A 27503-nucleotide genomic window follows, 5' to 3' on the forward strand; every position below is an offset into this window, starting at 1 on the left:
GAATAGACCAATCTCACTAAGCATTCGGCGCATGCGTGACGCCGCCATAACTTTAGTTCACAGGAGGCAGACGGCGGTGCATGCGAGGGCTCGTGCCGTCTCGTGCTTTACACGCGCAGAGCTCCAACGAGGTTTTCGCACGTGCATAAAGACTAAAGCTCCCTCGATGCATTGAGGCAGCGGTGCATGGCGTAGTCAAACTGGCTGGTGAGATCGGTCTATTTGCCACTGTAGCTGCCTGCCCTTGGCACTCAATGTGCGTGAGTTCACACGCGCCTATGCATTCTAGAGGACACCGGACGTTTCAGGTTTCAGCCGTTCTTGTTTTCTATCTCTAGAGAACACCGGAAGTTTTGCGTTTCAGCAATGATTGAAGGACACACAAACTCGCATCGCTTGATTATCAATTCTAAGCACTGCATCGTGTAATTCTTCGCGGACCATGGCAACGCAATATCTCAGGCACTTGTGGGAAACGCCCACACAACACTGAACAAATATAAAAGTTGGACATATTTGTGGCGTGATCCGAACTCTGGGACACTGGCCAGATGAATGCTTTACGGCTGGCACGTAGCCAGGATTTTGTTTCAGGGGGAGGAGGGGGGGGGGGGGGGGGGGCGCCCATGACAAAATGCTGTATGAGGGGGAGGGGGGAGAGGAGGTCCCAGCAAAATAGAAGATTTCAGGGAGGGCCCGGGCCCCATGCCCCCCCCCCCCCCCCCCCCCCCCCCCCCCCCCAACTTGCTACGTGCCTGCCTTACGGTCGGTTCACACCACGGTGTAAGATACGCTTTTTTAGGGGTATTCACACGAGGGAGAAATCCCGGGGATTTCTCCCCGGCACGCCGCATCACGAGACAAAAACGCGAGGCTTTTGCACATCGCAGAGCCTGACGTTTTCGTCGCGGGATACGCGTGCCGTGGAGAAATCCCAGGGATTTCTCCACGGCACGCATCTCAAATTTCGGGTATCTCCCAAATTTGAGAGTTCTCGCTACTCCTTTGCGCGAACTTCTCAAGAAAAGAACGAACTTCTTCTGGAATGAAGAACAAGATTCAGCGTTTGGAGCCCTGAAGGATGCCCTATATGACCCACCTCTTCTTAAGCTTTTCTCTGAAGGCGTACGCTTTGGCGTTCAAGTCCACACCGACGCTTCCATGCTTGGACTGGGAGCATTACATTGCAAGAGGACGAAGTGGGATACTTCAGACCTGTAGTGTACTTCAGTCGCTCCCTCAAAGGGTCCGAGTCCAACTACACATCGACAGAGACGAAAGCTCTGGCAGTCAAGTGGGCTATGGATGAGCTTCGCTCGTACCTCATGGGTCGTAAATTTCAAGTTGTTACCGACCACCATGCTGTTTGCTGGGTGATGCGGTACAAGGAGGAGAACAACCGCTTACTTCGCTGGTCACTCCTCCTGCAGGAGTTCGATTTCGAGGTCATCTTTAAGTCAGAAGCTCTACACAGAGCGCCTGATTGTCTCTCCCGGACTCAGCAGTCAACACGGGAGCTAGGTGACAAAGTTATTTGTGTCACATCTCCGGCCTTCCTGCAACGGGCTGAGGATCTTTTAGGTGACCAACATTAGGATTCGTACTGCCAGGACGTTTTCAGGCTCCTGGACGGAAGTACTGGCACACGTAAACAGCAGAGGCGAGCACAGCACAGGTTCGTCGTTCACGACGGAGTCCTCTACAGGAGGGATCAAGGCTCCATCAATCAACGTTTCTTGAACTGCCTTCCGGACTCGAAGAAAGCCGAAGTTTTGCGCGAATTCCACGGAGGAAAGTACGGCGCACACATGGGCATCAGACACATCCTCGAAGCTATTCGCACAAAATATTTTTGGCCGAAACTCTTCAGAGACGTAAAGAACTTTGTCACGCATTGCGTTCTCTGCCAACATATGAAGATGTCAACTGTGGTACCTATTGGACTGCTGCAACCGATTGAAGTACACTCCCCGTTTCACACGGCAGGGCTAGATATTGCTGGACCATTTAAGACATCTCGAGCTACAAACACACCATCGTCGCCATCGACTACCTGCCGAGTGGGCTAGCGCACATCAGCTCGGAGCATGTGGAACGAAAGCTCGCGCTGAAGTACTCAGGGATCCTGGGTTCAATCCCCACCCCTGCCCGTTTTGATCTGGATGAGCATCGTACCGGCGTGCGGTCGTTGATCACTACTGCGTGAGGCACGTTAAAGACCCCAGGCTAGCGGTTGTACTGCAATGGCGAAATTGCTAATCTACAGCGAGTGACACGTCGCAACTTTGAAATGGCTGACCAACTACATGCTGTATAAATATCCACACAACCACAATTATTTGTCATGGAACAGCAGTACGAGGCTGGGACTGCGACGCGTAAGTAATTAGAGCTTTGCTATATACAAACAGTGTTAAGCGGGTTTCACATGCAGCGATTTAACGGTCGAAATCGCTGCCGCTAACGGCGCGGCGGCATGGATCGAGAGGTTTCATTTGACATCAGCGTTTTCTGCCATTGTGACGACCAATGTTTCTTGCAGCAAGCAGATCCGCACAGTCGGTTACAGCGATTTCTAACAACAATTTTATTGCCTTAGTTTTCAGTTTCTCCTTTAATTTTACTTTAATAAAACAAAACAAACGCGTTTAAAATACTAAAAAAACCTTGATCTTATTTGTCTATGTTTTTTGTTTTGTTTTTTTAGCTTCGGGTTGTCGCGGAGGGAGAAACCTCGGATCATCTCGGCAGCGTCACGAGCAGCGCCTTTCTCAGATGTAAACAGCCCAACTGATATGGGTGACCCGAACCTCCTAGATCGGAACCTCCCGTAGTACTAGTGCAGTGGTTTGTAGATCACTTTCACGGCCTCACTCATCTTTTCCCAGAGTTTCTCTTTGGTCCCATTGTTCCTAAATTATTTGAGCTGCGCGTCCCAAAGAACCCGAGGCTTCGACACTTCACTGACAAGCAGTTCATTGAACTACATATCAGTGCTGAAGTGCTCAAGAGCACGTGAGCACGTGCTCCTGTGCTCGTGTAGGGCAAAAAAAAAAAAAAAAAAAACAAGAAAAAACCGCATCTCCACGTGGTGAATGATGTTGATTGGGGCGAAGCTCTGGTGGTGCTTGTCTGCGTAGACGCTGAGCCGCAGCATGCCGAGCCTTTCGTTCGTTTTCATCCATGTCAGAAAGAGAATGTGTGGTATGGAACGTGGTTATATACGCATTTGGAGCGTTTGACCGCAGCGTGACATGGATGAAAACGAACGAAAGGCTCGGCATGCTGCGGCTCAGCGTCTACGCAGACAACGGAAATCGGAAACAGCGCGCAAAAAGACGAAGACGACGAGAGAAGAGCACAGGACAAGCGCTGACTATCAACTGAAGTTTTATTAAAAACGGCTCAAACAAGAAAACACCCCACAGCCAACCAACGCCGAAACAACCAATGGCGTGTCGCTCACCAGTCATCTATAAAATCTATCTCTTTTTTGTGAAGATAAACAGAAGGTTGGCTTTCCTCTCGTCGTCTTCGTCTTTTTGCGCGCTGTTTCGAATTTCCGAAGTTATGAACCAACTCGCTTGCATCGCCACCTTAATACGCAGACAAGCACCACCAGAGCTTCGTCCCAATCAACATCATTCACCACGTGGAGATGCGGTTTTTTTTTATTTCTTGTTTTTTTTTTATAGTTTACCAGATCTAAATCCTACTAAAAAAAATATTTCTAAGACGACGTTTGCCTCTTTAATTTCTAGGTGTGTATGCTAAGGATTCAAATTTTGCGAGGCGTGCCGAATGTGCTGGTGCTTCCGGTCACTCTCTGTATATATACATAAAAATCGAAGCTACCTGCTTGCGTTCCACTTGCACATTCCGCGGTATCAGCTGGCGAATTCAATATTATCGCGTCAAATATACAGGGTGTTTTTTTGTTTTTTTTTTAGCTGCACCAAATTTTCAAAAAAAAGGGAATGTGAGATAGAGTAATTTGAGCCCTGGGGAAGTGAATTAGTGGCCATGGCGGCCTCTAGAAAAAAGGTGAAATTAGGTAATTAGTTTGCTAATTAACTAAAATGTTTTAATTAACTATTTACTCTTTCACTTGAGGGCATATAATGCATTTAGAGGATTGAAGATCGGCCACAGTATGGTCTAGCCGTGTCGTCAAATATAGAGAAAAAATTCCTAGCAGGCGCTACGGGGTCGAGAAATGTCACTTTGGTAAATGGCGTCAAACCGAAACTAAACAGGAAAGAGTGCCGGTAAAGTTATCGCTCCGCCCATCCGGGCATGCGATTCGTCATTATCACGGCCGGTTCCACTTGCTTAGGCGAGCCGGCCGCGAATCGCATGCCCGGAAGGGCGGAACGATAACTTTACCGGCGATAACTTGCAGCTCAATTTAGCGAGGAAAGTTTTTCGCTAAATTTAGCGAGAATTTTTTTTTTTTTTGCTAAAATTAGCGGGAAAATTTTCCCGCTAAATTTAGTGAAAAATTTCCCCGCTAAATTTAGTGGGAAACACTCACCACAAAATTTAGCGGAAAATTTTCCCCTCAATAGCAGGCGAGCAGGAGAGGAGGAGGGGCATATCCTCCTCTCCGTACCTTCCCCTCCTCCTCCTCAAAAGCTGCGCTCTAATTCGGCGTTACAGGGAGTTGTAAACATCTTTCATTTTTTCATGCGTTTGCGTCTTCTTTTTGTACCGTTTCCTTGCAAGGTTGGTGATAAACTTCTTTTTTTTTTTAGTGCGCAGCTCTTAGGCGCCCGTTTCCGGCTTGAGCGGCGTCGGTGTCGCCGTCGCCGTTCGCGTAACCGTGCGGTGCATTATGGGTAAATTTCCCCGATAAATTTAGCGAAAAAAATTCCCCGCTATGTTTAGGAAAAAAAAAAATCCCCGCCAAACATGATCTACCGAAAAAAATTCCCCGCTAAATTTAGCGGAACATTTTTCCGCTAAATTTAGCGGAACATTTCCCCACTAAATTTAGTGGGAAATTTTCGCCGCTATATTTAGCGGGGAATTTTTTGAGCGGGAAAATTTTTCCGCTCAATTTAGCGGGGAAAGTTTTCCGCTAAATTTACCGGGAATTTTTTTTGTTAAATTTAGCGGGAAAATTTAGTGAAAATTTTCCCCGCTAAATTTAGTGGGAAACACTCACCACAAAATTTAGCGGAAAATTTTCCCCTAAATAGCAGGAGAGGAGGAAGGGCATTGCCCCCTCTCCGTACCTTCCCCTCCTCCACCTCAAGAGCTGCACTCTTAATTCGGCGTTACAGGGAGTTGCAAACGTCTTTCATTTTTTTTTATGCGTTTGCGTCTTCTTTTTGTACCGTTTCCTTGCAAGCTTGGTGATAAACTTGTTTTTTTTTTAGTCGGCAGCTCTTAGGCGCCCGTTCCTGGTTTAAGCGGCGTCGGCGTTGCCGTCGCCGTTCGCGTAATCGCGCGGTGCATTATGGGTAAATAAATTCCCCGCTATATTTAGCAAAAAAAAATTCCCCGCCAAACTTAACGAAAAAAATTCCCCGCCAAATCAACCGAAAAAAAAATTCCCGCTAAATTTAGCGGGGAATTTTTGGAGCGGGAAAATCTTTTCGCTTAATTTAGCGAGGAAAGTTTTCCGCTAAATTTAGCGGGGAACTTTTTCCGCTAAATTTATCGGGAATTTGTTTTGCTAAATTTAGCGGGAAACTTTTCCCGCTAAATTTAGTGAAAAAATTTCCCGCTAAATTTAGTGGGAAACACTCACCACAAAATTTAGCGGAAAATGTTCCCCTAAATAGGAGAGGAGGAAGGGCATTGCCCCCTCTCCGCACCTTCCCCTCCTCCTCCTCAAGAGCTGCGCTCTAATTGGGCGTTACAGGGAGCTGTAAACGTCTTTCATTTTTTTATGCATTTGCGTCTTCTTTTTGTACCGTCTCCTTGCAAGCTTGGTGATAAACTTCTTTTTTTTTTAGTGCGCAGCTCTTAGGCGCTCGTTTCTGGTTTGAGTGGCGTCGGCGTTGCCGCCGCCGTTCGCGTAACCGCGCGGTGCATTATGGGTAAATTTCCCCGATAAATTTAGCGGAAAAAATTCCCCGCTATATTAGCAAAAAAAAAAAAATTCCCCGCCAAACTTAGCAAAAAAAATTCCCCGCCAAATCTGCCGAAAAAAATTCCCCGCTAAATTTAGCGGAACATTTCCCTGCTAAATTTAGCGGGAAAATTTCCCCGCTAAATTTAGTGGGAAACACGAACCACAAAATTTAGCGGAAAATTTTCCCCTAAATAGCAGGCGAGCAGGAGAGAAGGCGCATAGCCTCCTCCCCGTACCTTCCCCTCCTCCTTCCAAGAGGTGCGCTCTAATTCATCGTTACAGGGGATTGTAAACGTCTTTCATAATTTTTTTTCATTTGCTTCATAGATGATTGGATTGACTTACAACGTGTAAGGGTAATTTTTTTTCTGCGTTATTTTATTGCTCAGTGTCACTTTCTATACAGTGTTTGTAAGCCAAAAAGAAAGTTAATGTATATTGTTACGTCGCTTCAGGGGTGGCTGTTTGGTTTTGAATTCCGTGGTTCCGTATTTTTTATAGCGTTGTTTTTATTATTACTGATAAACATTTCGATGTCTGGTTTCATTCGAATTATGTTAATGTTTCCGTGTTTATCATTCGCGTAAGGTTGCTGAAAAATGTGACCGGGGAGGGGGTGCGTAACGATTGTCGCCAAGTCAGTCGTGTCACTGCCGTTTGTGACGCAAAGAAAGTACTCGTCAGTTGTCAGAATAAAAATTCTAACTTCTTTGTCGTCTACCTGGTTCACTTCGAGAGCCTACCCTCGACGTTGTTTCTGATGCGCTTCCGAATCTTGCTGTGGACTCGACACGAGCAGTTTGCCTAGTTTCGCTCTGCTCGATTGGCTACGTCCGGTCGTAACGTAGGCTGCGGTCGGACTGAGTGTCAAACTGTGTGTGGGAAATCCAAAACAACAAAGTGAATCGTCGTGGTTACATTGTCACCCCTCTCTTAAAATTTCATTACGGCTATAATGACGTCGGAATAACCGACGAGCTAAGTGTAATTCGTCGTTTTTACTACAAAATGAGCACAATGTCGTAAACGCGTTATTTGACCGATTTTATAACATCGTTAAAAACTACATCGCTCTACATGTTCCCACTGCAGTGCTTATAAAAAAAATAAAGCTCGACTCTTAAGATATATTGTAGATATCGCGTCGTGTTAAAAGACGCCGAAAGTCGAAGGACCCAGCAAATGCTGCCGACTGAATCGAATTCGACCGCTTGAAACACCTGCGCACGCAGGCCCCGAATGAAATGTATTTTTGACGGTATTTGGACGTGAGTTCCATGAGCTTAAAATGAGTTGGCAGTTCGTTTTCTCTCCCAAAAGTTGAGACAGGTAACTTTGCGATAGCCATGCACCCACCAGTGATTCTCTAGACAAGCGGGCACACCCCCAGCGGGCTCCCGCAAACAGTGGAATCTCTGATAGTTCAGATACGCTTTCCGGTGTTTGCAGCCCGCTCTTAGACCTTGAGTCCAAGAAGAGTGGCGACCCTGGTGACTCAAACACATTTCTTACACGTTTATCTTGGTGGTGAGACCGATACCCGATCATTGTACAGGTATTTCGGAAATCAATGGGGAGTGGCCTCGTTCCTTCAGTACGATGCCACTAACGTAGTGGTTGCTGACGTAATAGGGCCAATATTTAAAACTGGAGATAGACAAACAATTAGTAACTATCGGCCAATATATCTGACGTCATCCTTCTGCAAGCTGCTGAAGCAAGTTATTTAACAACACTAGCAGATACCCTAAAGGTGACGATATCCTGACTAATCTCCAGCTTATAACTTCCGAAAACAAATTGCAATGACGTCCCGACTCTTCACTTTTTCCCGTGACACTGCCGAGGTTCAAGGTCAAAAAGGGTAAACAGACGTAATATGCTCTTAAAATGCGTTTGTTAAGATGTGCCACAGTAGGCTTTTGTATAAAGTGAACACTGCACTAAAAAACTGATAACATTAACTGGATTGCAAACTACATTTCACACTATGCTCCGTGTGTAGGTGAACATGACACAGTCAACGCCTTCTTCCTCATTTAAGCGTACGGTGCATACAAGGATCTCTTGCGCTCTAAAATGAGCCGGACAAATCGACGCCTGAACCTAGAAAGCTCAGACATTCACGAACAGCGCGAGAGAGCTCGCTTTCGATGATTTTCCATGTCGGACTAACAGGGTTCCTGTAAATTATGTTCGCTTTGTATTATGTACTTTCTATGTTCCGTTATAGGTTCCGTTCAATCTGAATTAGTTTGCTCATTTGTTTTAATTTAAGCGTACGAGTATATTTCGAAGCGTTTCTTTCGTTGCTGAACAGTTGGAAGACGCAAGATTCACCTTGACCCAACATTTATGGTTGATGCTGTAACTATGCTTTGCTTGCCATACCTTTTATAACGTTATGAAAGCTACCGCATTACGAAATAAATTAATACCGTAAACGACTAAATTTTCGCGAAGACCTAATTTTCGCGAATTTCACGAATCACCTACCATTCGTGAAGAAAAATCCGTACCGCGAACAATTCGGGCAATATGTGAACGCTACGGAAGCTACACTCGATTCGCGAAAATTAGAACCCGCGAATAATTTCAAATTTTCAGCTTTGGCCCTATTCGCGAAAATTGGAGCCCGCGAAAATTAAGTCGTTTACAGTATATGAATAGTAATCACGGCAATGGATATCGTGTACAGTGTGTCTCACCAACAACCGATAATACTTTCTAAAAAAAGACACCTGGAATAGAGAATTGATTCCTACAGGATAACGCTGTCGACCGCGGCGGACGCCAGATAGGGTAAACTGATAACTAAAAATTAATTGCCTAAAACATACTAATATTACTTCTTTAATATTTAGTTAAGGTGACACATTTTAATTAGACGTCTGTTACCCGTCGTCGAAATATGCCACAGGTGTTGTTAGTATTCAGAGAAGTAAATTTCGCTCTAATTGCAAGCACACTTTGAGCACTTACCTTAACGGAAGATTCATGTTCCTGAATCACCTGAAAGAAAAGAAAAACAAACGATGAATGAGATGGGGACTTCGCTTCATTCGAAATACACATTCGGGATCCCCAAAAAGCTACGTGAAATACGCTGCTCAATGTAATGGTGTCTGTATCCCAAACAACCAGCAGTATCGACGGTATGCGCCGAGAAACCGAGGGAAAGGAGAAGACGAGAGCGCGCACGGACGTCAGAACGCTGAGCTACGGTCGGAACTATTAGTGGGTACTCATAAAGCTACAGTTGCCTTTGTCTCTCTCCTGTCATAGCCTCCTATATACTGACAAAGCCTGGCAGATCACCACGAGAAGCGGCCGCCAAAATGAAAAAGGTGCAGCGGCAGACAATGGATGAGAGGAGAGCCACGTGACTGGCGCCCCGATGCGGCGAGGCGCCGAAACGCACTTCTGCCGAGCGAACAACTGTGTTCCGGGTCCTCGCCGCTACAAAAGCTGTGCGCTGACGTCCAGGTTGCCCGAGAAATGGCTCTTTGATGCTCTGTGCTACCAGATCCTCGCGCTGCAAATCTGCGGCCGGGCACTCGATATGTCTCCGCCGTCGAACTGCCGGGCTTTGTGAGTATAGAAAAGGCTGTGCTCGTGCACTCGTCGAACGCGTTCGAATGCGAGAGCCAAACGACAGACGCCAGCGTTCCGCGTTCTAATGTGTTCGACGAGCGCAGTGGAGACAAAGGCAGCTTTAGGTCTACCCACCAGTCATGCCAACCAGAGCTCGGCGTTAACGCTGTCGTCTCTCCCGTAGTATCTCGGCGCATAAGGCCTGGGGGCATTCGAACGTCACGCTGTTTCAGCAAGATCCGTATATCCAGAGGATGTTGGGAAATGTGCCGAGTTTTCGAATGTCGTTTGTACGTTTAATGTAGTAAAACATGCTAAAAATTTCTGAATTGCGAGTGTTTCGCGATTGCGAAAATTATCGGGAAGTTAGGGCATCTTGCAGACCAAGAAAAGGACGCTGCTTTGGTTTAAACGTTAATCGAATATGAAAATTAATTGATTATTGGTTATTTCAGTTACTCATTCCTCTTCAGACAAAAAGGCAAAAACTTGAAGGATGCTTAAGCTTCCTTCGCCTTTAAAGGGCCTCTGAAAAGAAAAAAATAATTTAAACAGTCTGTTTGGGACACGCGGGTCAAAAAAATTAATTTTACGCGAAAAAAGAAATAGAGAGATATTGATGGCGAGAGATATGTTTAAAATTCCGCGCGCGAAGTTCACGACGTCACTGGTCATTCCGGAATGACCATCTCGGTCGTGAAGGTGAAGCCCCTCCACCTCTCCTCCACGCGCCCGAAATGCCGAGGGAGAAAACAAGTGAAAAGGAGGTGACTGCCGACCAAATCGCGTCTCGCGCCGTCAATAATTCTCCAAACAATTTTTTTTTTTTTGAGCGTAAAATTTATTTGTGACACGCGTATCCCAACCAAATTGTTAAAAAAAAAAAAAAAAACTTTTTTTTTTCTTTTTTTCTAAGGGTTCTTTAAGAATGGAACGCGAGAGCGTTATCGGGCCCCGTTCGCATCGCCATATCGACGAATCAGGATTTGCACGTCACGCCACCAATGCCGGCTTTTCTGCGACACAAGCTCCTACACTCTACCGCGTTAAAATGTTCGCACCACGCGCCACTATCTTTTTTATCGCACGTCAAATGATTCTACAACCACACCTCGACTGCGTAGACACATCGAGTGGTTGCTGCAAAACGTTCCCAGCAGCAAAAACGAGCCACAGCAGATATATTTCAAGGGGAAAGCCTTATATGTTTAATCATTCAGTAGACCTTGAAAGTCCTTGAGCCAAAACACGGCAGCGACACGAAAAGTACCAAAACGAAAGGTACCACTGAAACGGCGCCCAAAGTGCGTCTTCAGAGGGCGCGCTGTCTTCGGAGGTTCGCTATCACGTTTACATCGCTGTTTGGGCTTTCGCCTTCAAGTCGTCTGAGGGATAAGATAAAAGACCCTGTGAATTTTTTTAAATTTATTTATTTATTCTGAACACACTGCTAGCTTATGCTTCCGAAAGGACTTCTCAAGGCTGCCCAAACTGGTGTCCAAGCCATCCTTTTTGCTTCATATTTACGACTCGAGTGAGTCGACAAGGTCGTCCCCATCATTTTCTAGTCTTATGGGGTGTCGCCAACGATAGCATACCTAGCAGGCTTAGTACCGAGAGCTTTCCTGAACATCGCTCAAAGGTTCTGTGTAAAATCCACGATTTGCACAGAAATAAGTTCGGTACAGTGCTGGTCATTGCGAATGAGTCTATTTATCGGAGGCCGTTGCGCTTGGGAAAGGTTTCAAATAGATTTGGACCTTTCAAACTAGTGAAAATAAACAGACAGTTCCAAGTAGATACTCGACAGGCCTGGAGAAAAAAACAGTCAATAAGCAACCTTTAGGAAGATCTGGAGCGCGTGATTCGTATTTCTGGATCATGGAAATGCATCCGACTTCGACGCAACCCCGAGAATTTCCATTTCTTATCCGCAATATTTCCTCCACCAACCTTCCGCCTGTACCACAAACAGGAACTTTTGCGCGCCACCAGGTTCACTCCGCGCGTCTGTGTTTCTCAAATTGACCGATTTAGAAGTTTTCGATGATTCTCACCGAGTTTCTAATCGAAGGCATATATTTATTTTTCTACCGAGAGAAAAACGGGGAAATTAAACTTATTTACACCCCGCAGTTACAAGTCAGTTTCCCGCTGTTTGTGTCTGTGTGTTTTTTAATTATGTTTTGTTTATGCCCGGCCTTCGATCGAGCTGGATGCACAAAACGGAGTGGGGACACCGTACGTCCTATGTCCCATGTATCAGTGGAGTCGTGTACCAGATTCCGTATTGAACGGTGTTCGTAGGGCATCAACGGTGTTTGTAGGGTGCGTCAACGTGAGAGGTATGGAACTTGAAAGGGAAGACGCCGAAGTGCCGTGTGCGATATATGAAGACGTGGCGCACTGCTTGTAGAAATGCGCTGCGTGTAGGAATGCTTTTGCATTCCTACACGTAAGCCGTCTCAAATGTATCTGCCGAATGTTTTGGGTCGCGGCGCGCGGCAATGAGCAGACAATGAATGGCTACGTGTTTTGTTGAACCGTTCTGTCAATCTCAGAGGGGGCTAGCAGCAAGGGAAGTCATACACTGCGACAATCACCTGTTTCGCTCCTTTCCCTCAGTGCTACTCTCCTTGTGCCTCACTCGTAATATGCTGCTAGTGAATGTGCTGTGTGTGTGTTTCGACAGCCGGAAGTTCGTCACCCCCGATGGTCTCAGCTATAGATGAGAGCCAGTGCAGTACAACCGCTAGCCTGGGGTCTTTAACGTGCATCACAAAGTAGTGATACACGACCACACTGCAGGTGCAATGCTCATCCAGATCGAATGCTCATCCAGATCGGTGAGGATTGATCCCTGGGTTCTGCTGCGCGACCTTTCGGTCCATTTATGCAGCTAGTAAAATTGGAACCCAGTATATTTTCGTAGTCCCTTCAACTGCAGAGCATGCGCGAACGGTTCGTAAGTGCTCTTGTAGTGCCAGGTGTAGTCAAGGCAGCCTGCAGTTCGCGCTTATATCATTGGCTCTTGCCGCCAAAGACTACTTCAGTTTTCTTTTTGTGAAAAAGAAAAACGGCATACGCCAGTTCTTCGTTAGGAAAAAATGCCTCGTTTTTGGTAAAACGGCAATAACTAGGTCAGCAATTTAGAACTGCGCAGAGCCGAACTAAGACAATAAGATTCGACCTTCTTACCAAGGAGAAACGACTTTAGCCGTTCAGCAGATGCGAAATACATCAACGAAAGGTATTATAGCACGCGATGATGCAACGGTATCTGCATTCTCAACTATTGTACGTTGTTAAGAGTGCGCAAACGGGGAAAACATCCCAAGTCTCAAGGCATTTTGATCAGGTAATAACGTCTAAACCAGGAAGCCCTCATAAAAGCATTTGGCCTTTTTGCGTTTGTCTTGCATTCAAATCATTTTTCTCCTTGGAATCTGTCTGTCACACCGCACAACTCAAGTAACTGTGTTTTTTTAAATGTGTATAGTCGCCATTTGGAATCTGAAACTATACACTGACAAGATAAAAGTATGAAAGATATACTACGGCTGATAGTAAGCCAAAAACTGTCCCGGCATGGATGAGCTGTTTGAAGCTACCTAAAGTTGCCCCCAGCTACAATGAACTACTTTGCCATTATTGATAAACGCAACTAAAAGTTAAGATTACGGAAGGAAAAGAAGGGTCGCTTACGAAGAGCACGCACGCACACACACACACACACACACACACACACACACACACACACACACACGCGCGCGCGCGCGCGCGCGCGCGCGCACACACGCACACACATACACACCGTCTCTGAGACGGTCAAAAATTTGGGAGGTTTTACGTGCCAAACCAACGACGGGCATCTGGCACGCCCCAGCGGAGGACTGAGGATTAATTTCGACCACCTGGGGATCTTTTGACGTGCAACCGAAAGCTCGGTTACACGGCGCCTTCTCCGCAATAAGCCTCCGTCATATTGCGGTCTCTGAGACGGTGTGCGTGTGTGTGTGTGTGTCATTTATGCTACATTTAAGATTCACAAACTCGCATCTGAGCTCGCTCCTTTTTCGCTATTGGTAGTGTAAAAAATTTCAATTACTAAATTAGTAAGTCCAGGTTTTTAAAATGCAACTGCAAACTAGTAAATATTTGAGCGGTCACATTTAGTATATAAAGAAGCTATATATGGTTTTATTTCAATGGTCCGATTTTCTTTAAATGTGATTTTACTGCCAAAAACCCTGCGTATTTATTTATCCTCCTAACTATTTCCACCTTTTTTTCAGTGTTAATTTATTACAATTATATTTTTTATCAGAGCGCCGGCGATATGCTATCCTTAGGTGTGGAACAAAGCAAGCGCACAAAGCTATAGGATTGCAAGTCGACTTTACACGTTACGCGTTATGATCCGTGAGTGATCTAGCCGGCCACGTCACGGCGGTGAAAGCAACTCCGTATGATTATTCAAAATCTTTCCATTAGGGCGATTCCGAGAGAATCGGTCTCCGTCTAGTGGGATTAAATTTCCCGCTACATTTAGCAGAAAAGTCTATCCCACTAAATACAACGGGAAAATAATGTACGTTTCGTCCGTGACGTTACCTCTCTTTGCAGACTCCCTCAGCCAAATTGCCACTGCCCCCGCCCTCGTCCCTCCAAACCTGACCCATAAATCTGCCCCTGCTCTCTGTCCACTTTGGCAATTGACCTTTAGCAAGACGAGTTGTGTTCGGGCGCGAGCACTGCCCCACCTCGTTTTGCAAGATCGCACGTGCCTCGGAAGAAACGGGGACAGGTGAAAGAGCAGGTGAAAGAGTAGGCCCAAGGCCGGGGCAGGCGAGCAAATGAGGCTCGGAGGCCATCGCCTAGGAGACTAACTTCTTACGTACGCCGCTGGCAGCCATTATTATGTGGAAATGGTTCCTTCGCGCTAGAGTCTGGCAGCTGAAAGAAGTCCACCCTCCTCCAATAATCGGATAAATACGAGGGCTGTTTTTTTCTCTGTCTTCTTTTTTTTTAATTTTTCACTTAATCTCGGCACAGATTAAGGCAGTAACTATTACGAGGCACGAGCTTTTTGATGCTGCCCCCAAAAAATTGTCGCCAAGTTCCTTCCAATGAACTGAGTAGAACAAACAAGTTATGAAATGTAGTTTAATGCAAATGTAGATGTTGTGGGTAATTGAAGAAGACAATAACAATGGCTCGCGGGGGACACGCGAGGTACAGCGGCACGCGCGGCAGTTCGAGCTTGAGCACCGTCAGAGTAGGTGGTCATGTTTTAACTTTCCACATCGTCAACGTGGGGCTCGATTCCACGACCCTGAGATTTAGAGCCTCATGCTCTACCGACTGAGCTAGCCGGGCCACCGAAAACAAAACTACAGGATTCGCGCCAGCGCGTTTGAATTTTGGTCGGGAACTAGGGTGCCCATGGTCCATGAAAAATAATCTTGCGCTTGCCCCAGGAGTCGCCTGCACCAATCGCACTCAAGTGTTGCGAAGCTACTCCGCGAGAACATACGGGATGCAGTGCAAGTGGTCCGGGGGAGTAACGAACTCGGCCGATCCGGTAAAAAAAATAAAAACGAACGAAATATGACAAAAGTCGAAGGAACGCCCAACTTTCTGTGGGAGATCTGGTACTCAGATGGACTCACCCGCTCAGTAACGGCAACTTCAACGTCAAGCGACGGGATGGGCCTTTAGAGGTCACGGAACGAGTTTCGCGTCTGGTATATTGACTCCGACACCCGACACGGGGCCAATAGCGAGACCCCTGAACCTCAATAATCTGAAGCCCTTCATTTAACGCGGCACGAGTGAGGAGGGTTCAGGAACATACCCCCTTCTTTTTCCAACATAATTACACTTCGCACCCACATTCACCTGCAGTTATGGCACCAGGCTGTCAGTGGGCACGGTCACGCCGACCTCTCCCTTCCCTCCCCGGCGGACCTATCACCACCAGTGGCGCTCTCCCGCAAGACACGGTCACGATCATGGGCGGGCTCCCCAGTACTCTCAAACGCACGCTGATGAATTACTACCACCACGGCAAGACCCCCGCGAGGAGACATCAATGACGAAGTGTGGTTCGCCCTACTCTTCACTTTGTCCCAAGAACAACTGCTCCATAACGGTCCTGGAACCTGAGATTGTCTTGAAGCGCGATGCTCTGCCGAACTATTCCGAGCTTTGTCACCTACACCGCGTTGCTGAAGGCTACGTCGATGCCCAATCCGAGGAAGGCAGCAGCGACCACGACGACTATGATGACGACGATGCTTCACTAGAGGCACCGACTACCAGACGTCTACCAGACAGCTACCAATCAACGCTTCGGACTCGGATGACTGTCAGACGCCGCCTCCACAATTCGGTGCGTGCTTGGGCTCACGCAACTTCCGGCCACCGGGCGTCGGCACGCGTGATGACGAAGCCGGTGACGACGGCACCACGTGACCTAGCGTGGCTCTCTCTAAAGCCTACGAATCTTGGGTGCACCTGACCGCGATGACTGCTGCCAAGGTGACGTCAGCGACGGACATCTTGCTGCCGGGCCCATGGTGCCGTTTTCCTGCCCTGCCGTACGCAGTTAGGACATCAAACCTCAATGTCGGCACCACGAGATATTGTCGCTGAAGTGCTGCGCAGGCAGTCATTACCATCACCGGACCATGAGGATCGTCCTCCGCCTCCATTCTTGGCCGGCTGGTCGACAGCCAGGCGATGGGATGTCGACCTGGCATAGGCTACCACCCGATCCCTACCCAGGTACTGCCCAAGAGCAGCATGCCACCTCCACCAGGCTACCTATACGCCGCCGGACTACCTGGTGGTGCAAGGGAACACGGTCTTCGTGTCAGGCACAAGCCTGGCCCTCGTCAAGCCCAGTAGTTATCAGCGTTAGAAAGTACTATAAGTAAATCCTACTTAAAGTACTATTTCAAATAGGTTTAGAAAACTTCTACTTTACTTGAAGTACATTCTTTGAGTATGTAGTACTTGTACTTTACTTAAAGAATTTTTTTCTGGTACTTCAGGGCAAAGTACAACCCCCGATTTCAAAGTGCATTCCCCAAATTTGGTCTTGTTAAATTTGTATCACAAAATGATGCTTTGTCGAGACTGAAGAACTACTGAGAGGAATATTCTACTCTCATCCGAAACGCAGCCGACGATGCATCGTACCGTTTGTATTAAGGGCGGCTGGTCCGCAGCATTTCGAAGCCTTGCTACTTCTCGCTCGGTCAGCGCAAGCGAGGAGGTTTAAAATATTAGAAGGGGACACTCCTGCACAAGAGGACTGCTTGCGAAAGCTACGCGGCTGACTCTCTCCTATCACGTTTAACCTCCTCGGGTGTTAGCAAGTTCAAGCGGCGCAAAATTCAGAAGTCGGAGGGCGAGGAAGGAGGACGGGGAAGACTCGCAGAGTTCACGGCGCTTGCGAGGTGTAGTGCAACTACTCTGTGGCCACTTGACTTTATCTAACTGATGCACCTCGATTACCCCATGGACAATGAATACAAGTTTTAAAAAAGGCGGGGGGGGGGGGGGGAAAGGGGGGGGGGGGAACGGAAGGGCATCATGAAAGATTGTGTTAAAAAGTAATTGTAGTTTGAAAGTACACGTATTTATAGTATTTTACTTCAAGTACAATGCGCCCGGTGTACTTTACTCGAAGTACATAGTCTCTCATTTACTTTGCACTTTACCTCAAGTATACTTTTTAGATGCACTTTACCCCAACACTGGTTACACAATGGGCTACTGTAACTATACAAGGGGCTATAAGGGTCCAGACAGCTGGACAGCAGGGTTACTACCGCGAGGGAGACCCGACTAGAGACGTTCACATGAAGCACAAAGCAGCGGAACAAGAAGCTTAAGAAGTGCAATGTGCTCCGGTTCCTCTTCCTTCCCCAAGGATGTGTGCGGCATTTGGCTCGTGGGGACTCGCGAGGTGCGGGTGGCACGCCCCGCAGTTTGAGTCTGAGCACCGTCGGAGTCGGTGTTGTGTTTTAACTCTCCACAATGCATACTCCAGTTCCTTTTCTACATAGTCACCACACACATTTAAGCAGTTATGATGACGTGGCACAAGATTTTGAATGCCCTTCCCGAAGAAGGTTACCGTCTGGGTTTCCAGTCATTCCATTGCGAGTTCAACAAGACCGTCGGTCGCCATAGACGTTCTTCACTGCTGACCCCCCTCATCAAAGACGTGTGTTCGTCATTAAAAAAAAACAAAAAAAACATTGGGGTGTGGGTATGTTTATACAGCCTGAAATTAGTCTGCCTAAACGGGTGACTTGTCTCTCAGCTGCAGATGAACAATTTAGTCAGTGCAGTACAACCACTAGCCTGGGGACTTTAACGTCCACCACGCAGTAGTGATCCCCGACCGCACGCCGGTACGGTGCTCATCCAGATCAAAAAGGGGCAGGAGTGAGGATTGAACCCAGGATCCCTGGGTTCTGCACCGCGAGCTTTCGCTCCACGTGCTCGAAGCTGGTGTGCCACCGGAAGTGGGAAACTCGGCCACCGGAAGTGGGAAACCTAGAAACATCAACCGTGGAAGAGAAAGAAAAAGGTGACAGGCGGACAAAAATAACTCTATGGGACAAAGTCTCAACAAACGGCCGCGTTGAAGGGTAGACGGCCGCACCGCAGTCGCTCCTGAGACTTTGTCCTCCTGTCACCTTTTTCTTCCTCTTCCACGGTTGGTGTTTCTAAGTTTATCTCCCCAGTTTCGGGTAATTAATAAAAATGGTGTATAGATTAGCTCACCTGCGCTCTCACTGTAACCTGTATATTGATTCTCTCAACTGGTGTATATATTATCGCAGACTATATGAGCTGAAACAGAGCTTCAAGCTTTACGTACCTGCCAGTTTTTGAGAGAGCTGTGGTCCGAACTGCATGTGAAGTTGAGGTCCCGCTTCGGACTATTTGACATATTAAGAAATAATAAAGCTTGTAGAGACCGCAGTCACAGAGAACCGGATCGGGTGTTTCGACTTATACTGTCTGTGGTGGTACACCTGACATGTCTCAGAATTATAAGCAAAAGTAATTGCGTTCTGCGTATGTTTAGACAGCGAGAAGTTAAGCCCGGGTCACATTGCTTGTACATCATACAAAAGACAGTTTACAGACAGATTCGAACGCGAGTCACCGTGTGATTCGTGTTTCAAACGTCGTGTGGCAATGAGTTCAAGGAAAAACTTGGCACGCGGCATTCGAACCGCGGATATTGCGCGGTGACTCGTGTTTGCATACTGTCTTTTGTATGATGTATGAGCAGTGGGACCCCGGCTTTAGTCAACCCATGTGGACGTCTGTCTCTTCTGTAGATAAGAAATTTAGCCAGTGGCCTGCGGGATGACTGTCAGCCTGGGGTCTTCACGTGTACCATGCAGTAGTTATATACGACATCACTGTCGTTTCTTCCGATTTTCCTCAAAAATAAACTCCGAAAACGCAAAATCCTAGTTATGAATAACTCAAAAAAATTAAATAAAAAAATTTCGTTGAGGGACAAGTCCCTGTAGTCTCGGCACGTTCAAAATGTTTATTTAAAAATGTCCAATTATTTACACATTTCCAGTGATTTAACAAATTTAACCACGATACAAGTCCCCACCCACTGGATTCCCCGACTGCTCACGTCCATGCGAAAACAGCGCCGAAAGAAATTTGCAGCGGAAATGTTGCAGTTTTGCCAAGCCGACCCTGACGACTTCTTTGATCACTTGATCCATGGATGGGTGTTTGGTGACACTCTTACGAGTCGACCCCAAGACGAAGAAACAAAACGAACAGTGGAAGCACGCGGATTCAACACCGGTAAAAAAAGGCGAGAGCGGAGTCGTCATTAAAAAAATAATAATAACTAACGTCTTTTTTTTTTTACAGCAATGGTGTGTCACATAATAAGTCTGTAAGGGCCAAACAGCCGCAGGAAAAAATTGCCGGGAGACAGGAGGAAGGGGCATGGGAAGCTGACCAAGGTAGTGCGTTCGCTACACCACGACGCAACGGGGACGAATGAGGCTGTTTTAGGCTATGAAATTCTGCCTCGGCCCCAGACTTGTAGATGGTACTCATTTCAAGTAATCAAATTGCTTGTAATCAATTTCTTTTTGGAGTAATTTTGTAATCAATTGATTACTTTTATTAGGAGGGTTTCGCAAGAATAATCTGATTATTTTTGGAAGTAGTTGTAAGCGTTCCTCTTTAGCATTTTCTCTTCCTGATGGCGCCGTTTGTTTCTCCATGTTTCCTACCAACGAGTCCTCGGTCCAAGAATCCGACAGGAGGGTGGTCCACCAGAACGGGAGTAGTGAGAATATAAATCGATTGGGAATTCGCTGATTCCAATACAATAATGGACAGTACGGAAGTCCCAATTTTAAACCGGCAGAAAAATGTGTCGTTTTGAAAATATGAAGTAATGGGAAAAGTAACAGTTTTTTTTTTCTCAAGTAAATCTCAATTACTTTTCTTCTTACGTAATCAAGTAACATAATTGAATACTTTTTTACCTAAGAGTAATTGTAATTGAATCGATCACATTTTTCTTTGTACCAACGTGTACAAAACTGCTCTGCCCCCGAATTCCCCCGCTAGCCGCCTCGTTGCTCCGAGCCAAAGCGCATGGCTACGAATCCCCAGATAGCGGGTTCGAATCCCGGCCGAGGTGCCCGAAGTCGGACAAAGGCTTCTTGCGGAAAAGGCGCAGTGCTACCCGATATTTCAGTTGGACATCAAAGGAACCCCAGGTGGTCGAAATGAATCCTTAGTCCTTCACAGAGGCGTGCCAGATTTCCTTCGCTGGTTTGGCATATAATAGCTAAAACCCCCAAATCTGATTTATTCACTCGCCCTGGCACCCGGAAACTTCTGCCTTTTCTCTCTCCTGAAGAACCCACTTCGTGGTAAGCGTTTCGAAGATTATAATGAAGTAATTGTCGAGATGGAACATTTCATCAGAGCCCAAATGAGGACCTCTACAACCAGGATATCCGCCGCCGTTCATCAGTGAGTTGGCGAAATGTGTCGCCTTGTGTGTTGGATATGCGGAAATGAACTAACCTAACCAACAACGCTCGTTATCGCAGTTTGTTCTTAATAGTAATAACACGAACCTTATGAACGCCTATCGTACATCTTGTGGAGCGCGTTTTTTTTTTTTAGGCTATGGTCGCTCAATTAAGCAATCGACGTCAAAGAGAAGAACTCCATTCTATTGCGCCAATACAGTGCATAGCATTCACAATACATCCCCTCAATAACACGTTGTATTAAAGTGCATTGCCTTCCTCGACGTCCTGTTAGTCCTCTTGCGCGCCTATTGAGGCACATAATTACTAGAATGAGAGCTTCAAAATAAAAAAAAAAAAAGCGACGGGTCTGTTTTTTTTTTTTTTTTTTTCTGCAGTTACGGCAGTAACAGGACCCGTTGGACACCCCACCGGCATTGTCCGACGGGTCTTGGACAATTCACCGGCGTCAGCGGACGAGATCCTTTGAGAACCATGTCCCCGGTCCCGCTTTGAGGCGCCATAGAAGACGACAACCCAACAAGAACCTAACAAGAACAGCTCGCGAAGGCTTTTGTCACCATACCGTCAGACACATTTTCGCACGTTTCTTTGTTTCTCTGGCGAGAATTCATGAATTTCTTTTTGTCTTATATAGAATTATTACTTTTAGTTTCAGTGCAGACGCACATTTAAAGACATCTTTACATTTTGGGGGGCACAGCGGCTCGACATCGTTTGTTCAGTGTGACCCTGACATGCGCTATGCTCGAAATACGTATATTCAACTGCTGTTCAATCTGGTGATCGTATTTTTCGCGACAATTTCTGACTACTTCGTGACCGTCGATACGTAGCGCGCTCGCGACGAAGAAACTTACTTCGCGAGTGCTTTTGTTACGTTCGCCTTTCAAATCGTTATGCCTCGATACTTACGCGTGTTTCCATAAGCTTCACCAAATAAATACCAGTGTGGGTGTGTATTTGCTTCAGCGAAGTTTGCGTCGTTCACAAAGACTGACCACTGGTGCCACGGTGTTCACCAAGATCATAAACGATTTCGCTGTGCCAGTCGTGCGGCTAAATTACAGCTCTATAACGACTAACCCATTGAACTAGGAAACGCGGCTTAAAAAACACACACAGAAGAAAAAAAAACGTACACACAAAAACATATTGGTTGTTCGAAGTCTGAATTCAGTACATATATCGTTAATACGTAGAAATGATGACGCCATAACAGGCCGAAGGCAATCGAAGAGGCGCATCGTCGTGATGATCGAAACATGAGACGCCATTGCCCAGGGCGTCTCCGGAGGCCTCCTCGGACCGGGAAACGACATTTCCGTTCGGAGCAGCCAGCCAAAAACAAGCCTCCTTTGGTAGTTGATGGCACCGATCGCTGGGGAGCTTCTTATCTAGCTAGAGCTGGGGAATTATCTCTCTTTTTTTTTTTTTTTTTGCTTTGCTTTCTGGCCATTTACAAACCTTAGTTTAGAATGGCGTTATGTAATCATAAGTCCATCGTTTTGGACGATAAGAATAATATACATGTCGGGGCTTCCAAGCTTGTTTTTATATTTTTGTTTAGCTTGTAGTTGATAACGAAGAAAACCGTCAATCGCTGGTTAGCGCAAAAGCAAAGAGTACCACGTATACGATCGGGAATCCAAGGTCAAAGATATTGAAAAGAAAACGTTGAACGAATCTCTTCCGTTCAAATTGAAGGCATCACGTGACTACTGGAGAAATCACTAGAAGGTAAGGTTGACAATTTTTGTTTTCGCTACCAAAAAGACACTTAAAAGGGTAACTGAAAAGAAAGAAAAAAAAGTTCTTTTAAACAGCCTAATTAAGACAAGCATGTCAAAAAAAAAAAAAAAATCTTCCGCGAAAAAAAAAATATATATATATATATATATTTTTTTTTTTTTTTGCATTATTTACGTTGCAGGATTTAATTTAGTCGGAGTCAGAACCTCTCCACGTGTGGAACTCCCGCTCTTTCGACCTGCGCGGAGAAGTACGCCCTAGAGCACTATATAGCTCCTACGGAGCAGAGTAGCGCAATCCTTTGATCCGCGTGTCTTGCCGACAACATGGCCGACAGAGCAGCTCGGCGCGAGTCGCGTGGTACTCGGGGTTCCAGGAGGCGGCCCGCCCTATGGGAGAATTCGCATGATGATCGACGCAACACGGCTGATTAAAAAATAAACGCATAGTTCACACAAACTAGTTTGTCGTGAAGTTGGTAAAGCACTGAACACTTCATCAAATTTTTCATAATATCGGATGCGTGCGAAAAGTTTAAGAAGGTAATTTCCGAGGCAATGGCGTTTGAACCAGACGAATTTTGTACGCAGCGGAGATGGGCTTTTTGGGTTGGCCGGAGCAGGTCAAGTGAACGCTGTGACGTCACCGTGACGTCGCCGCGCCGCCTGCGGCATGATGCCGCTCAGGCAATTAAAAAAAAATTACGTCCTTACATGGCACACAACTTAGCGCAAATTATTCTAAAATGTTCCCTTATTATGTCAAAAACTATTTTCGTCCCGTTCATCCCCGCAATATTGAAGAAACAACGATCTTCTCACGTTCCCCATGCATTTCTGACCGGAGCTGGAGCCTCCTGGCGTTCGCCGCTTGTCGCCGAGATATGGCGTTCTAGATTGCGCTACTCCGCTCTAGTACGCCCCGCCTCTCGCTCTTGGATTTGCTCTTAAATTGATTTGGCTGCGGAGTTGAACAACGTACCAGCGTCTCGACTTCCGGTGCGTCTTGTCGAAGATAAGGGTGTCGCGAACTTTTGTCGAACCGGATTTTTAGGTCGAACTTTCGGGGTTCGACTGGGTCGAACCGGTTCCACGAACCTTCGAACTTTTAACAAGAATCGACCGGTTCGACTTTGTGATCAGTGTGGCCAGACCTTGATGCAAGCATGTCTAGGTTTGGAAAATTTTTTTATGCAAAGGTTTTTTTTTTTTTTATTTTATAAACAATTGCAATTAAAAAACTAATTCTAATCACTGAAGAAGTTAATAACTTAATTTTTGTGCTGTATTAACTGAAATAACCAATCAGTGCTGCCCTTCATTCATCCCTCAGCCATCACCATCCAATTCGAAGCCAACTGGCCAGCCTGTCGCGCATGCGCATAGCAGTCGAACCCGAGTCGAACCTTTGTCGAACTTTTCACAAGAAGTTTGAAAAAGTCGAACCTGGTGGAACTCGAACTTCGACCGGGTCGCGACATCCCTAGTTGAAGATACCGTACCATTGTTGCTGCATCTGTAGGTCGTCTTTAAGTTAGAGCTGACGAAGAAAATCTGGCCACGGCGCAACGCCGATGTACGCTGGAAGCTAGAGCCGGTTTGCTTTCGTTGTTTTTGTTTGGTCGGAGAAAATCTGGCAACAATGCATGTTCAACATGGCGCCAGTATTGTTTTGGTTCGATAAGACGCGAGAAGCTCCGCGGTTTGCGAGCACATGTAGCGAAGACGTGACCGGGAGAATTGGCCTTTTGATGTTCCCGGAATATAGAAAGTACCATTCGTAATCGTCGTGTGTGCTTAAGCGAAGGGAGTCACAGGGTCCACGAGTGCGCAACCACAAGCCAAGGTTCACGACAGCGCTGCGTTGACTTCGGCGATCTCGTTCTGTTTAATGCAACACGGCGATGCGACAAAGAGCTGAAACGTTCGTGGTGTGTGCGCGGTACATGGAGATAGAAACCCACATTAACACAGAGCGCAAATTGGTTGTTGTGGGGTTGAGGTTCAACGGGTTCAGTCCCGTCGCCGTCAGCTGATCCGGTTCAGCTGGTCCGGGAGGACGCACTGAACGTCTTTAAAAGTAAATCTTCCTTCGTTCCGTTTCAAAATGTGGAAGATTCCCGACGCATACCGTGAGTAAAAAGCTGCGGGGCGTTTTCAACAAAATTACGTCGTAACTGAACAATGGACTCCGGATTGTTGTCCTAAATCTGCCGTATTTATGCTTCGTGTTGTTGGACTGCGTTTGCACAGCGACGCGTTTGCACAACGACGCACACCGCTCGAGTAGAAGATTCGGTCCTACAAACGACCGGCTATACAGAATTTCAGGGAAACTTTAGTCATCACCGATATTTTCCTGTAAATCTCGAGCAGAAGAGTGGAAAGTTTTGCCAGTTGGTATTGATTCATGGTCTGGATAGGACACGCACATTACAAAACGAGCCTTCCACGAAACAAGCAAAAAATTAGTGGAATATTGACGTAGCGACACTCGTTTTGAGTAAGGAGTAATTTCGAATCATGCCTCTATTTTGGGATCGACGGCATGCCGCCTAAGACGTTCTGCGGGGATTGCATCAAAACGAACACGGAAAGCCAACTAATTGACATCGATAAGTAGCATATCCAAGCAAAAACAAAAACAGTATCTGCTGAAAATAATGCAGTAATAAAGAAGTAAAGATCTTTACAAATCTCTGTAATGCGAAATTAGAGCGCAGCTCTTGAGGAGGAGGAGGGGAGGGTACAGGGAGGGTACGAGGGTCCTTAAGTCGTTCAAAACGGCCTGCTCCTGCTCGTGTTTGTGGCATCGGCGTCGCTCCCAATTACGGGTGCGTGCGGAGTACGCGCTCTCGTCAAGTGTTGCGTACGTGCTCGCGTATCATACTTTGTTTCGCACACATAGCTTACAACGCTGCCGCGGCTGCGGACCCGAGCATGTAAATGTATCTATACGATCCGTTTCAGTATAAGTGCGAGCGCAGCCAGTGCGACACGCACGAGTATGTTTTCTCTGACTGAACAAGCGTGTGTGCTTAACCCGCTCAAAGTGCGTTCGCTCTCGTAGCGTCAATAGGGTCTCCTTCGCTCGCAGTCTTATTGAAATAAAAACGCAAGCAAATAAAACATTTGAGATCAACCACACACTCGCGCCAGCAGCTTTGACAACGCAAACTTCACGTACAGGTCTTTGGCAGGCTAACCTAGGATCTGCAGAAACGGGCGTTTGAGGTGGCGTTACATGATGTGCCCTCGACTAAAATCCGATTTCTTCAATCTCTTACAGGACCACTTCAGTATCGACCAATTCAAAACACTAGTCATGCAAAAAAATTGCAAGAAATTGAGGAAAGATGCTCTCTCAAACATTTCTTTTTTCGTTACTTTCAACCAAGAGAGTAAACCACCACTGCAAGGGAACTGTAAATGTAAATGATATGTACATACAACATCTCACAAACCATTTTTTTTCTTCTTCAGTAAGACACGTTGCATCAGTTTTACAATACAAATTCAATGGACAAAATGATGATTTTGGATGCCTCCTTCACATGCAGTTCCATTTGTTTGTTTTAGTTGGCTCCCGAAAGTCCCCAAGGCACACCCAGCAAAACCTGAATAGTACACCACAAGACAATGCCCACAGTACTGAAACATATCCAGGATAGACTGCTGCAGCAACCGCAGTTGCTCTACAGTTTGGCAGTCCGATAGGGTTTCGTGGTCGACCGAGGCACACCTACCACTAGTGCCATCCTATCTCTGTCCATTCTAGGAATATGTGTCCTCCCAAAGGCCCCCAGCAAGGTCCGAGCGGAGATTTTTCCTCGGGGCAATCTGCCGCAGTGACCGCAGCTGTTGGTGAGTTTGGCAGTCCGATACTCTTTACAGGTCAACTGAGGCTCACCTACCACTAGTGCCGTCTTTGCCGATTCGAGCCGAGTGTGTCCTCCTGAGGCCCCCCAGCAAGTTCCAGGCGGTGCTGTACAGAACCGAACTTTCCCAGCTTCCCCAGAGCAGCCTGGTTCGGCAACTACAGCTGCTGGTTAGTTAAGCACAATGATACTGTTTCCAGGTCGACCGAGGCACACCTACAACTACAACGACTGTCGTCTATGTTCATTTATTCTTTCTAGAAGTGTGTGCCGTCCCATGGCTGCCCGAGCAAGGTCTGGGCTGCGCCTTACAGGCCCTTGCTTTCCCAACTTGTCCTGGACAGATCGCCACAGCGACAGCTGATCAGTTTTCACTTTCGACTGCTGTTTATTTCCTGGCAGAGTTCAGACAATTACACACTGTTACATCCGAGGTTATTGTCCCGCTGTTAGCCACTTAACAAGACTAAATAATAATACTTTTTTTTTTCAGGCACACTGTTTACACTTGGCATCAGGCTGTATCATCAGAATGCCAATCTTTCTGGTGTACTGATGAATAACAAAGAGCTACAAAGACAACTGTATTGAATGCAGAAAAAAATGAACAGATATTGTCGCAACGACAGGAGTATCAGTTGCAACATGAACAATTTTAATTTGAACTTAAGAGCTTTCTCAGGTCAACTTAAGTGTCTCGAAAAGTCCACTATGAAGGGGACTGCAGGAAATAAAAGCACCCTCGAGAAAGTGGTCAAGATGCATCTTTCTTGTGGTTCCCATGGTTTCAATGTGGTACTGGGGAATTGGGGTAGCTTTTGCCTGTAAAACGCACACTTCATTGGCATCTCCAGGACTTCAAGTTCGTGTCAGACATAATGCACAAGCTGATTAATTCTTAGCATACAAGGTGAGTGAAACTTGCAGCATATAACACACTCGTGCATCCTTATCTTGAGTATACATCTGAAGTCGGATACCCGCAGACCCGTCACATCAAGGAGCTCGATGTTTAAACCCTTGCAGTTTGTACAATTCATTCAGCGTTCAGGTGTACCATTCACTCACAGCATTAGAAAATGTAAGGGCTTTAGAAGTATTTTATGATATGTAAAAG

At 46.4% G+C, this 27503-nt stretch overlaps 1 long non-coding RNA gene across 1 annotated transcript in view; it reads right to left on the reverse strand.

Moving 5' to 3' along the window:
* Positions 1–27503, reverse strand: part of LOC121833832 — a 66274-nt gene that overhangs the window by 20621 nt on the left and 18150 nt on the right. The window contains exon 2 of the long non-coding RNA XR_006076875.1: positions 9065–9094. This is a non-coding gene — a long non-coding RNA (uncharacterized LOC121833832). The remainder of the gene's footprint in view (positions 1–9064; positions 9095–27503) is intronic.

The sequence above is a fragment of the Ixodes scapularis genome, unplaced genomic scaffold (assembly GCF_016920785.2).
Source record: "Ixodes scapularis isolate PalLabHiFi unplaced genomic scaffold, ASM1692078v2 PGA_scaffold9__187_contigs__length_104089568, whole genome shotgun sequence".
In the NCBI taxonomy this organism is placed as follows: domain Eukaryota; kingdom Metazoa; phylum Arthropoda; class Arachnida; order Ixodida; family Ixodidae; genus Ixodes; species Ixodes scapularis.